The sequence below is a fragment of the Oncorhynchus mykiss genome, chromosome 8 (assembly GCF_013265735.2).
Source record: "Oncorhynchus mykiss isolate Arlee chromosome 8, USDA_OmykA_1.1, whole genome shotgun sequence".
In the NCBI taxonomy this organism is placed as follows: Eukaryota; Metazoa; Chordata; class Actinopteri; order Salmoniformes; family Salmonidae; genus Oncorhynchus; species Oncorhynchus mykiss.
This window is the reverse complement of record NC_048572.1, coordinates 56,295,102-56,305,806: the sequence shown is the minus strand read 5'-3', so window position 1 is coordinate 56,305,806 and position 10,705 is coordinate 56,295,102. Positions and strand designations below refer to the sequence as shown.

Here is a 10,705-nt window from a genome sequence, read left to right as displayed (position 1 = left end):
ACTTTGACCAACCCCAGCCCAGCTCCAAGATCCATTTGCAGCCCTTGAGCAGAGCTGCAAACCATCAAACACTTCAAGCCGTCATGGCTGGGGGAAAGTGAGTGGCCATAAGAACAGAACTGTGGACAAAGTGGAATAAGAAGGCCAAATCTCTATGGGCACATAAAACAAGAAGGCCAGTAACCTAGTGTCCTTTTCACACACTCGGCCCACTAAAGGAATCAGGGAGGTAATAAGAGTGGTGCCCTGACATTTTAAAACAGACACTTCACTGACCGAGAGTCCATTTCAAAGGCCACTTGGCTTTGCAAAAAAGGAATGGTTTGTTGACTGTAGTTACAGAGGTCTTCTAGAGAAGCCCTTATGTTATTTGGGAAATGTGTGTTTAATTGATCTAAGGACTGGCTTTGTTCCATTTTGCTTTATTGGTATCTTTATCAATTTGCACCAGCAGATTTCGCCTAATGTTTTGACTCGCTTCTTAAGAAATACTGGCGGCCATGACAGAAGCCAAATGTGAGTTGACTTGGGGGTGTGGTTTGATGTGTGTGTTTCTTGGGTGTATCCTTGCCAGACCCATCTGTTAGAACCTTGCCCACAGCTGTTTCCCCCCAGTCAATAACAACAAACAAACCCCCTGCAGATTTGAATAGGTTAGGGAGCTTTGAATTGGTCAGTAGCCTACAGAGTCATGAGAAGAATGCAATTGATCAATTTATGTAGATATTCTAAACTAAATGTAGTAACAGGTCCATGTAGAATAAACAACCCTTTACATAATACCATAGAAGCAGGGTTCTGCTAATATAACACTTTGTATTGTCATTCTCAGCCGATACTATGATTATCTGCATTTTGTCTGGTGGTAATGAGGCTACATGTACCTTGGCAAACATGTCAGAGTGGTCATACCTTCCTGTGTGGTGTCCCAACCTCCCAAGGCAATAGCAAAGTCTAGAATCAATACTATTCATCAACAGCTCTCCTGCATTCACTAACGACACAAATTAATATACCTGCCTAACGACACACATCTGTGAAGCAAATTCAACAAATACTTGTCGTACCTTAAAATGGGGGGACCATGTACAAAAGGTGCTGTCATTTCTAAAAGGTTCATCCGATTTGTATGAAAATACCCTCAAATTACAGCTGACAGTTTGGACTTCACCCTCATTGTCATTGTATCCTTTCAAACTCAAAGTGCTAGAGTACAGAACCAAAATAACAAAAAATGGTCACTGTCCAATGAATTATGGTGCTCACTGTATAAGAAATAAATTCCCTGATCCTCGTGAATACACAGGGTTTCTCCCTCCCCATATTGACCTATACAATTCAATAACAAAAAAAGACAATACAAGTAAATGTTGTCTAGTAAAAATGAAAGGTCTCTCCATTTAGAGACTTTAGTATCAAGCCTGTCACTCCGGACACCATCTTGCAAGTCTCCAAGTGCTGGCTCCATAAATGCATCTGTGAACACATACACAGTCACTGTTCTATTACCAATGGCAGTTAAGATAGGTGATATTTGACAAACAAACATGTACTATGTTGAAGTTTGAACAGGTCAGACTAAACCTACCCAATTCTGGTCTCCCAATCAACGACCGTTGGTGAGCAGGCAAGAGGTGAGGCAAGGTCTTTGCTAACGCCCCATCTGATGCAGCACTCCATCTCCCTCTTGGTCAAACAGTCTTTACACAGCCTGGAGGTGTGTTGGGTCATTGTCCTGTTGAAAAACAAATGATAGTCCCACTAAGCACATACCAGATGGGATGGAGTGACAGGATTGATACTAAAGACTGTTTGACCAAGAGGGAGAGTGATGGCGTGCTGCATCAGATGACATGGCCTCCACAATCACCCAACCTCAACCCAATTGAGATGGTTTGAGATTAGTTGAACTGCAGAGTGAAGGAAAAGCAGCCAACAAGTGCTCAGCATATGTGGGAACTCCTTCAAGACAGCTGGAAAAGCATTCCAGGTGAAGCTCGTTGAGAGAATGCCAAGAGTGTGCAAAGCTGTCATCAAGGCAAAGGGTGGCTACTTTGAAGAATCTCATATTTGGTTACTACATGATTCCCTGTGTGTTATTTCATAGTTTTAAGTTATTCACTATTATTCTACAATGTAGAAAATAGTAGAAATAAAGAAAAACCCTTGAATGAGTAGGCTTGTCACAACTTTTGACTGGTACTGTAGGGCGTCACTAGTTACCACAGTCACAAAGCCCGGCTATTTCTACAATTTCTCTTTTTAAAATGTGATTTTAAACCTAACCCTAACCTTAAATTGCAATATAGCCTTTTACAATATTCCCATAATTATATGCTTTACAGATGTACTGCAGACTGACTGTAGCTCCAGATTGGATTACATTCCGTTACGGTTTGTTGCTCCTAGTTCACTATATTAGTCAGATTTAAATTAGCTACCACGATAGCTGCATCCATTATTTAGTTTCCCCCTAGACAATACAGAATACACTTGTATGAGTGACGAACTAACTACGCTAACGTTAGCTAACTTGCATCACTATCAAAATATATCTACCTACATAAACAGCAATAACGTTATCTAACATTGTCGTTAGCTAAAATATACCAGAGGTATATCCCAGTTTCTCAGGTTATACTCCCCATAAACGGTTGTTGCACACCAAACGCTAGCATTACTGGTGCAGACTTGGGGACCGACACACTCCAAGCATCTATTCTGCATACTAGATAAGGTCCTTCTTCGGCAGGGCATGCAAACCACAGAACTTTGGCTGTGGAGTCATGATCAATCCGTATAGGGTCCGTTGTCCTTTGAACGCATTGCGGACGATGAAACAACAGAGCCCCCATTCAATAAAGGGAAGTGAAATGGGAGGAGGGGAGATTTGCACGTGGATCTTTACAAAAGGGGGCATGATTTGTTAGACACGGAATTTCTAACAAATATTATCCTATTTATACTTTGTAGACAATTTTGACACTAGAATAAAAGTTTGACTCATATCGATGCCACATTTGCCGTTTTGAAATTGATTAGTTGCTTTTTAGGGGTAGTTGCTCTCTAATGAAAAACAAAGTTCAGTATAGATTGGAGCAAACTAGTGCTATTATTTAGAGATTGAAATTACCCAGATCAGAAATGAATAATGACCTATCAAATTGAGAAAAATGTGAGCCTAAACTAATGCCTTAATTTGGTCATCAACTCCAGGGCTTTGGAAATGATTACTTAAATGGGTAAAGCCTTAGTTTTATAAAACACCTTCTGAGGAAAGGGGGCTAATGTAATTGGATAGAGAAACTGCCTGGATGAACACCTCTCATTGATTAATGTAGCAATGCTATCTAATCATATACCCACATCACTAAAAGACAACCCTGTGCTGTTTCCCAGTTTAACAGTTCTCACAAAAAAATGTAATAGCTCAGAAATGATAGATTAAACACTTCAACATACAGAGCCACAGCCTATATTCTTTCCTTTGTGGGGAGTGAATTTGCCGTTTTCTGGTAAAATAATTTTAAAAAAAGTGTCATACTAAGTGTGTCACGTAAACATACAGTGCTGTAAATCATTAACAGGTCTGTGAATTCTCAGCAGTGAAGGTTTATTTGAGGACATTAATCCACTTGACATTCTCCAGTCCCGTTCATCTTCCCTGGATAAAGAAGTAATCTTCAGCAGTGCCCTCTGAGGTGAGCTGGGGAACCAATGGAACAAAGACAGTGTGGTTTTCGTGAGGCAATAAATGAGAGAAAGCTGTAAAAGGAACTGTGAAAATCTAAATTGGGATAAAATATTAAAATGGTCCAACTCATGAAATGAAAATAAAGCAAGCGAATGGTTTGGAAATTCTGTTGATAAAATATGCATTGTATTTGGTTATTTTATGTAATATTATTTTTATGGATTTAGATCACAATAATCAATCTATATTTCCTTGAGTATAATCAGTCTCAAGGTGCATTTTCTGTATCTTGGTAATTAAAACAGAAAGACATTGATTACAAAAAAAATACTGATAATCAATGAAATCCTATTAACCCAGTAAAATGTATTGTTGAGTGGAAACTCCTTCAATTTCTAGGCCTATATGATGTACACCTCTCAGCCTAAAACCTCCCAAGTGACAGATTGCATGGGGGTGTAGACGTAGTGTGTGGGTTTGTATTACTATCTTCGAGGGTACCAGAAATTCTCCCTCGTGGGGACATTTTCCAGGTCCCCAGGAGGACAAAGGCTATTTTAGGACTTAGGGGTTAGAATTAGGGTTAAGGTTAGGGTAAGGGTTAACGGTTTGGGAAAATAGGATTTTGAATGGAAATCAATTCTAGGTCCACACAGGGATAGTAAAACATGGTGCTTTCAATACACCGATTCAGAAACAAAAAAGGGTGGACAGAAACAAAAGGGGTGGAATTGCATACTCCCTGTTCACTTTGTGACTCTGCCCCATTGCAATGAGTGTCCTGAAAATTGGAAATCTATTGGATATAATGACCAATGACTTATACACACACACATACACACACACACACACACACACACACACACACACACACTGCTGTAACCATTGTGGGCTAGGCCTGGGGTGGTGAGAGAACCCATGGCCAGAAAATGTCAACCAAAGAAAAACAAGTATTATACACTGAACAAAAATATAAATGCAACAATTTCAATGATTTTACTGAGTTACAGTTCATATGAGGAAATCAGTCAATTGAAATAAATTCATTTGGACCTAAACTATGGATTTCGCAAGACTGGGAATATAGATAGGCATTTGTTGGTCACAGACACCTTAAAAAAAAGGTAGGGGCATGGATCAGAAAATCAGACACTATCTGGTGTGACCACCATTTTCCTCATGCAGCACGACACATCTCCTTCGAATAGAGTTGATCAGGCAGTTGATTGTGGAATGTTGTCCCACTCCTCTTCAATGGCTGTGCGAAGTTGCTGGATATTGTCAGGAACTGGAACGTGCTGTCGTACGCATCTATCCAGAGCATCCCAAACATGCTCATGGGGGACATGTCTTATGAGCTATTGAAGAACTGGGACATTTTCAGCTTCCAGGAACTGTGTACACATCCTTGCGACATCAAATCGAATGTTATTTGTCACATGCACCGAATACAACAGTGAAATGCTTACTTACAAGCCCTAACCAACAATTCAGTAAAAAAGAAATAAGAAATAAAAGTAAAAAATAATTAAAGAACAGCAGTAAAATAACAGTAAAGGCTATATACAGGGGGTACCGGGACAGAGTCAATGTGCGGGGGCACTAGTTAGTCAAGGTAATTTTTATTTTACCTTTATTTAACTAGGCAAGTCAGTTAAGAACAAATTCTTATTTACAATAAGGAACAGTGAGTGAGTTAACTGCCTTGCCCAGGGGCCGAACGACAGATTTGTAACTTGTCAGCTTGGGGATTCGATCTAGCAACCTTTCGGTTACTGGCCCAACGCTCTAACCACTAGGCTACCTGCCGTAATATGTAGGCAGAGTTTTAAAGTGGCTATGCATAGATAATAACAGAGTAGCAGCAGTGTAAAAGGGTGGGGGGGGGGGGGGGGGCAATGCAAATAGTCTGGGTAGCCATTTGATTAGATGTTCAGGAGTCTTATGGCTTAGGGGTAGAAGCATAGGGACGTGCATTATCATGCTGAGACATGAGGTGATAACGGTGGATAAATAGCATGACAATGGGCCTCAGGATCTCGTCATGGTATCATTAAAATGCAATTGTGTTTGTTATCCGTAGCTTATGCCTGCCCACAGCATAATCCCACTGCCACCATGGGGAACTTTGTTCATAACGTTGACATCAGCAAACCGCTGTCCCAAATGACACCATCTGCCCAGTTGAAATTATTAATCCCTGAAGAGTACACTTCTCCAGCGTGCCAGTGGCAAGGTGAGCACTTGCCCACTGAAGTCGGATATGACGCCAAACTGCAGTCAGGTCAAGACCCTAGTCAGGATGAGGAGCACACAGATGAGCTTCCCTGAGACGGTTTCTGACAGTTTCTTCAGAAATTCTTCAGTTGTGCAAACCCAGTTTCATCAGCTGTACTGGTGGCTGGTCTCCGAAGATCCTGCAGGTGAATAAGCCAGACGTGAAGGTCCTGGGCCGGTGTGGTTACATGTGGTCTGTGGTTGTGAGGCCAGTTGGACATACTGCCAAATTCTCTAAAACGACATTGATAGAGAAATTTATATTAAATTATCTGGCAACAACTTAAAATTTGAGAGAAATAAGCTTTTCGTGGATCTAAATGTTTTCCTCATAATCCTGGACTATCAGACCACCATCTTATTACGTTTGAAATCGCAACAAATAATCTGCTCAGACCCCAACCAAGGATCATCAAAAGCTGTGCTATAAATTCTTGGACAACCCAAAGGTTCCTAGATTCCTATTTTTGATACTGCCGCAAAGCTAACTAAAAGCAGCATTCCCCAAGAGAGGATGGCTTTCACTTCAGCAGTGATGAATTCATGAACTTCCTTAGATAGCAAGTTACGGACTCCTTTTTGAATCTACGTATTTCTCCAAACTCAGTTGTCCTGAGTCTGAACAGAACTGCCAGGACCTAGGATCAATGGAGAAACTCCAGTTTAAAAAAAAAAATCTTGACACATTCATAAAAATAGCAATGTCCTCTAAACCAGAAAGCTGCATACTGCACCCTATTCCAACTACTGAAATAGCTACTTCCTGTAGTTAGCCCTCCTATGTTGAAAATAATAAATGGCTCCCTATCCACCGAATGTGTACCGAACTCACTAAAAGTAATAAAGCCTCTCTTGAAAAAGCCAAAACTCCCATTCCTCTCGAACAAAATTGAAAAAGATGTTGCGCAGCAACTTACTGCCTTCCTGAAGAAAAATAATGTATATGAAACACTTCAGTCTGGTTTTAGACCCCATCACAGCACTGAGACTGCACTCATTAAAGTGGTAAATTACCTTTTAATGGCATCAGACCAAGGCTCATCTGTCCTCGTACTCCTAAACCTTAGTGCTGCTTTTGACACAATCGATCACCACATTCTTTTGGAGAGATTGGAAACCCTAATTGGTCTACACAGAGAAGTTCTTGCCTCGTTAAATCTTATCTGCTGGAAAGATATCAGTTTGTCTCTGTGGATGGTTTGTCCTCAGACAAATCAATTGTACGTTTGGCGTTCCTCAAGGCTACATTTTAGGGCCACTTGTTTTCACTATACATTCTGCCTCTCTGTGATGTCAAATATATCTGCTGTTGGATCTGACAATTAATCTTGATGATTGTACAGTTGTCTCAAATAAAACTTTGAAGGACCTCAGATTTACTCTGGACCCTGATCTCTCTTTTGACCAACATATCAACAGCTTTTTTCCATCTTTGTAACATTGCAAAAATCATAAACCTTTTGTCCAAAAATGATGCAGAAAAGCTTATCCATGCTTTTGTCACTTCTAGATTAGACAACTGCAATGCTCTACTCTCCGGCTACCCAGATAAAACACTAAATAAACTTCCATTATTGCTAAACACGGCTGCTAGAATCTTGACTAGAATGTATTATCATATTACTCCAGTGCTGACCTCTCTACACTGGCTTCCTGTTAAGGCTAGGCCTGATTTTAAGGTTTTACTGCTAACCTACAAACCATTACATGGGCTTGCTCCTACCTACCTATCTCTCCGATTTGGTCCTGCCATACATACCTACATATACTCTACGGTCACAAGATGCAGGCCTCCTTATTGTCTCTAGAACATCTAAGCAGCTGGAGACAGGGGCTTTCTCCTATAGAGCTACATTTTTATGGAATGGTCTGCCTAGCCATGTGAAAAATGCAGACTCGGTCTTGACCTTTAAGTCTTTACTGAAGACTTATCTCTTCAGTAGGTCCTATGATTGAGTGTAGTCTGGCCCAGGGGTGCCAAGGTGAACGGCAAGGCACTGGAGCGACGAACCACCCTTGCTGTCTCTGGCTTGCCGGCTCCCCTCTCTCCACGGGGATTCACTGCCTCTGACCCCATTACAGGGGCTGAGTCACTGGCTTACTAGTGCTCTTCCATGGGTGCGTCACTTGAGCGGGTTGAGTCACAGACGTGATCAGACGTTATATCCTGCCTGGTTGGCCCTGTCCGGGGGTATCGTCCCCCGACCCCCCCCCCCCCCCCCCCCCCATCTCAGCTTCCAGTCTCTATGCTGCAATAGTCTATGTGCCGGGGGGCTAGGGTCAGTCTTTTATATCTGATGTAATTCTCCTGTCCTCAAATCACATTTTATTTGTCACGTGCGCCGAATACAACAGGTGTAGTAGACCTTACAGTGAAATGCTTACAAGCCCTTAACCAACAATGCAGTTAAGAAAAATACAAAAAAATGAAATAAAGTAACAAATAAAGAGCAGCAGTAAAATAACAATAGCGAGGCTTAAAAGAGTAACAGTGACTTATAAAAATAGTAGCAGCCGTGTAAAAGGGGGGGGGGGGGCAATGCAAGTAGTGATTTGATTAGATGTTCAGCAGTCTTATGGCTTGGTGGTAGAAACTGTTTGGAAGCCTCTTGGACCTAGACTTGGTGTGCCGGTACCGCTTGCCATGCAGTAACAGAGAGAACAGTCTATGACTGGGGTGTGTGACAATTTTAGGGCCTTCCTCTGACACCGCCTGGCATAGAGTTCCTGGACAGCAGGAAGCTTGGCCCCAGTGATGTACTGGGCTGCACACACTACCCTCTGTAGTGCCTTGAGGTCAGAGGGCGAAGTAGTTGCCATTCCAGGCAGTGATGCAACCAGTCAGGATGCTCTCCCTGGTGCAGATGTAGAACCTTTTGAAGATCTGAGGACCCATGCCAAATCTTTTCAGTCTCCTGAGGGGGAATAGGTTTTGTCCTACCGTCTCACGACTGTCTTGGTGTGCTTGGACCATGTTAGTTTGTTGGTGATGTGGACACCAAGGAACTTGAATCTCTCAACCTGCTCCACTACAGCCCGTCGATGAGAATGGGGGCGTGCTCGGGACTCCTTTTCCTGTAGTCCACTATAATCTCCTTAATCTTGATCACATTGAAGGAGAGGTTGTTGTACTGGCACCACACGGCCAAGTCTTTGACGTCCTCCCTATATGATGTCTCGTCGTTTTTGGTGATCAGGCCTACCACTGTTGTTAAAACAGCAAACTTAATGATGGTGTTGGAGTCATGCCTGGCCGTGCAGTCATGAGTGAACTGAGCACGCACCCCTGAGGGGCCCCCGTGTTAAGATCAGCGTGGTGGATGTGTTATCTACCCTTACCACCTGGGGGCGGCCCGACAGAAAGTCCTGGATCCAGTTGCAGAGAGGAGGTGTTTAGTCCCAGGGTTCTTATCTTAGTGATGAGCTTTGAGGGCACTATGGTGTTGAACGCTAAGCTGTAGTCAATGAATAGCATTCTCACATAGGTGTTCCTTTTGTCCTGGTGTGAAAGGGCAGTGTGGAGTGCAATAGAGATTGCATCATCTGTGGATCTGTTGGGGCGGTATGTAAATTGGAATGGGTCTAGGGTTTCTTGGATAATGGGTTTGATGTGAGCCATGACCAGCCTTTCAAAGTACTTCAAATCAAATCAAACTTAATTTGCCATGTGTGCCAAATATAACAAGTGTAGACTTTACTGTGAAATGCTTACTTACAAGCCCTTAACCAACACAACTCTCTAGGTAGATAGTGTGGTCTACAGCTTATCATGAGATACTCTACTTCCAGCGAGCAAAACCTTGAGACTTCCTTAGATATTGTGCACCAGCAGTTTACAAATATACATAGACCCTCACCCCTTGTCTTACCAGAGGCTGCTGTTCTATCCTGCCGATACAGTGTCATCGTTCAGCCATGACTCAGTGAAACGTAAGATATTACAGATTTTAATGTCCCTTTGGTAGTATATACATGCTTTTGGTTTGTCCCATTTATTTTCCAGCGATTGTACGTTGGCCAGTAGTACAGATGGCAAGGGCAGATTAGCCACACAAGGCAACCCGATCTCTTTCCGCAATATCTTTTCTGTCTCATCTCTTTCTGGGACGAGGGCCTGTTTGGGTGTCTGAAGTCAATCCCTCTCGTCCGACTCATTAAAGTGAAATTCTTCGTCCAGTTCAAGGTGAGTAATCGCTGTTCTGATTTCCAGAAGCTCTTTTCGGTCATAATAGATGGTAGTAGCAACATTATGTACCATATAAACGGTGAAAAAACAAACAAAATAGCATTGTTGGTTAAAAGCCTGTGAAAACAGCAGCCGTCCTCTCCGGCGCCATTTTACACTTATCTGGTGTCCTGTGAGAATTTAAGTATGCTCCCTCTAATTCTCTCTCTCTCCCTCCCGAAGGATCTGAGCCCCAGGACCATGCCTCAGGACTACCTGGTCTGATGACTCCTGGCTGTCCCCAGTCCACCTGGTTGTGCTGTTGCTACAGTTTCAACTGTTCTGCCCACAGCTATGGAACCCTAACCTGTTCACTGGACTTGCCATCTTGTCCAGACCTACTGTTTTTGACTATCATCTATGAACGTTTGATCATCTTGAAGAACAATCTGGCCTTAATGGCCATGTACTATCTCCACCCGACTGGCCACCCCTCGGAGCCTGGTATCCTCTCTAGGTTTCTTCCTTTCTAGGGAGTTTTTCCCTAGCCACCGTGCTTCTACACCTGC

General features: G+C 42.5%; 1 long non-coding RNA gene across 4 annotated transcripts in view; it reads right to left on the bottom strand.

Annotated features, from left to right (window-relative positions):
* Positions 1 to 796: 796 nt before the first annotated feature.
* LOC118965531 overlaps positions 797 to 10,705 on the bottom strand; it is an 11,419-nt gene continuing 1,510 nt past the window's right edge. For 3 of the 4 annotated variants that reach the window (XR_005052916.1, XR_005052915.1, XR_005052917.1), the window contains exons 2-3: positions 1,589 to 1,735; positions 797 to 1,476 (exon numbers count right to left, since the gene is read on the bottom strand). This is a non-coding gene — a long non-coding RNA (uncharacterized LOC118965531). Of the gene's footprint in view, positions 1,477 to 1,588; positions 1,736 to 2,610; positions 2,885 to 10,705 lie in introns of those variants that run through there. The other variant, XR_005052918.1, reaches the window with a different exon arrangement.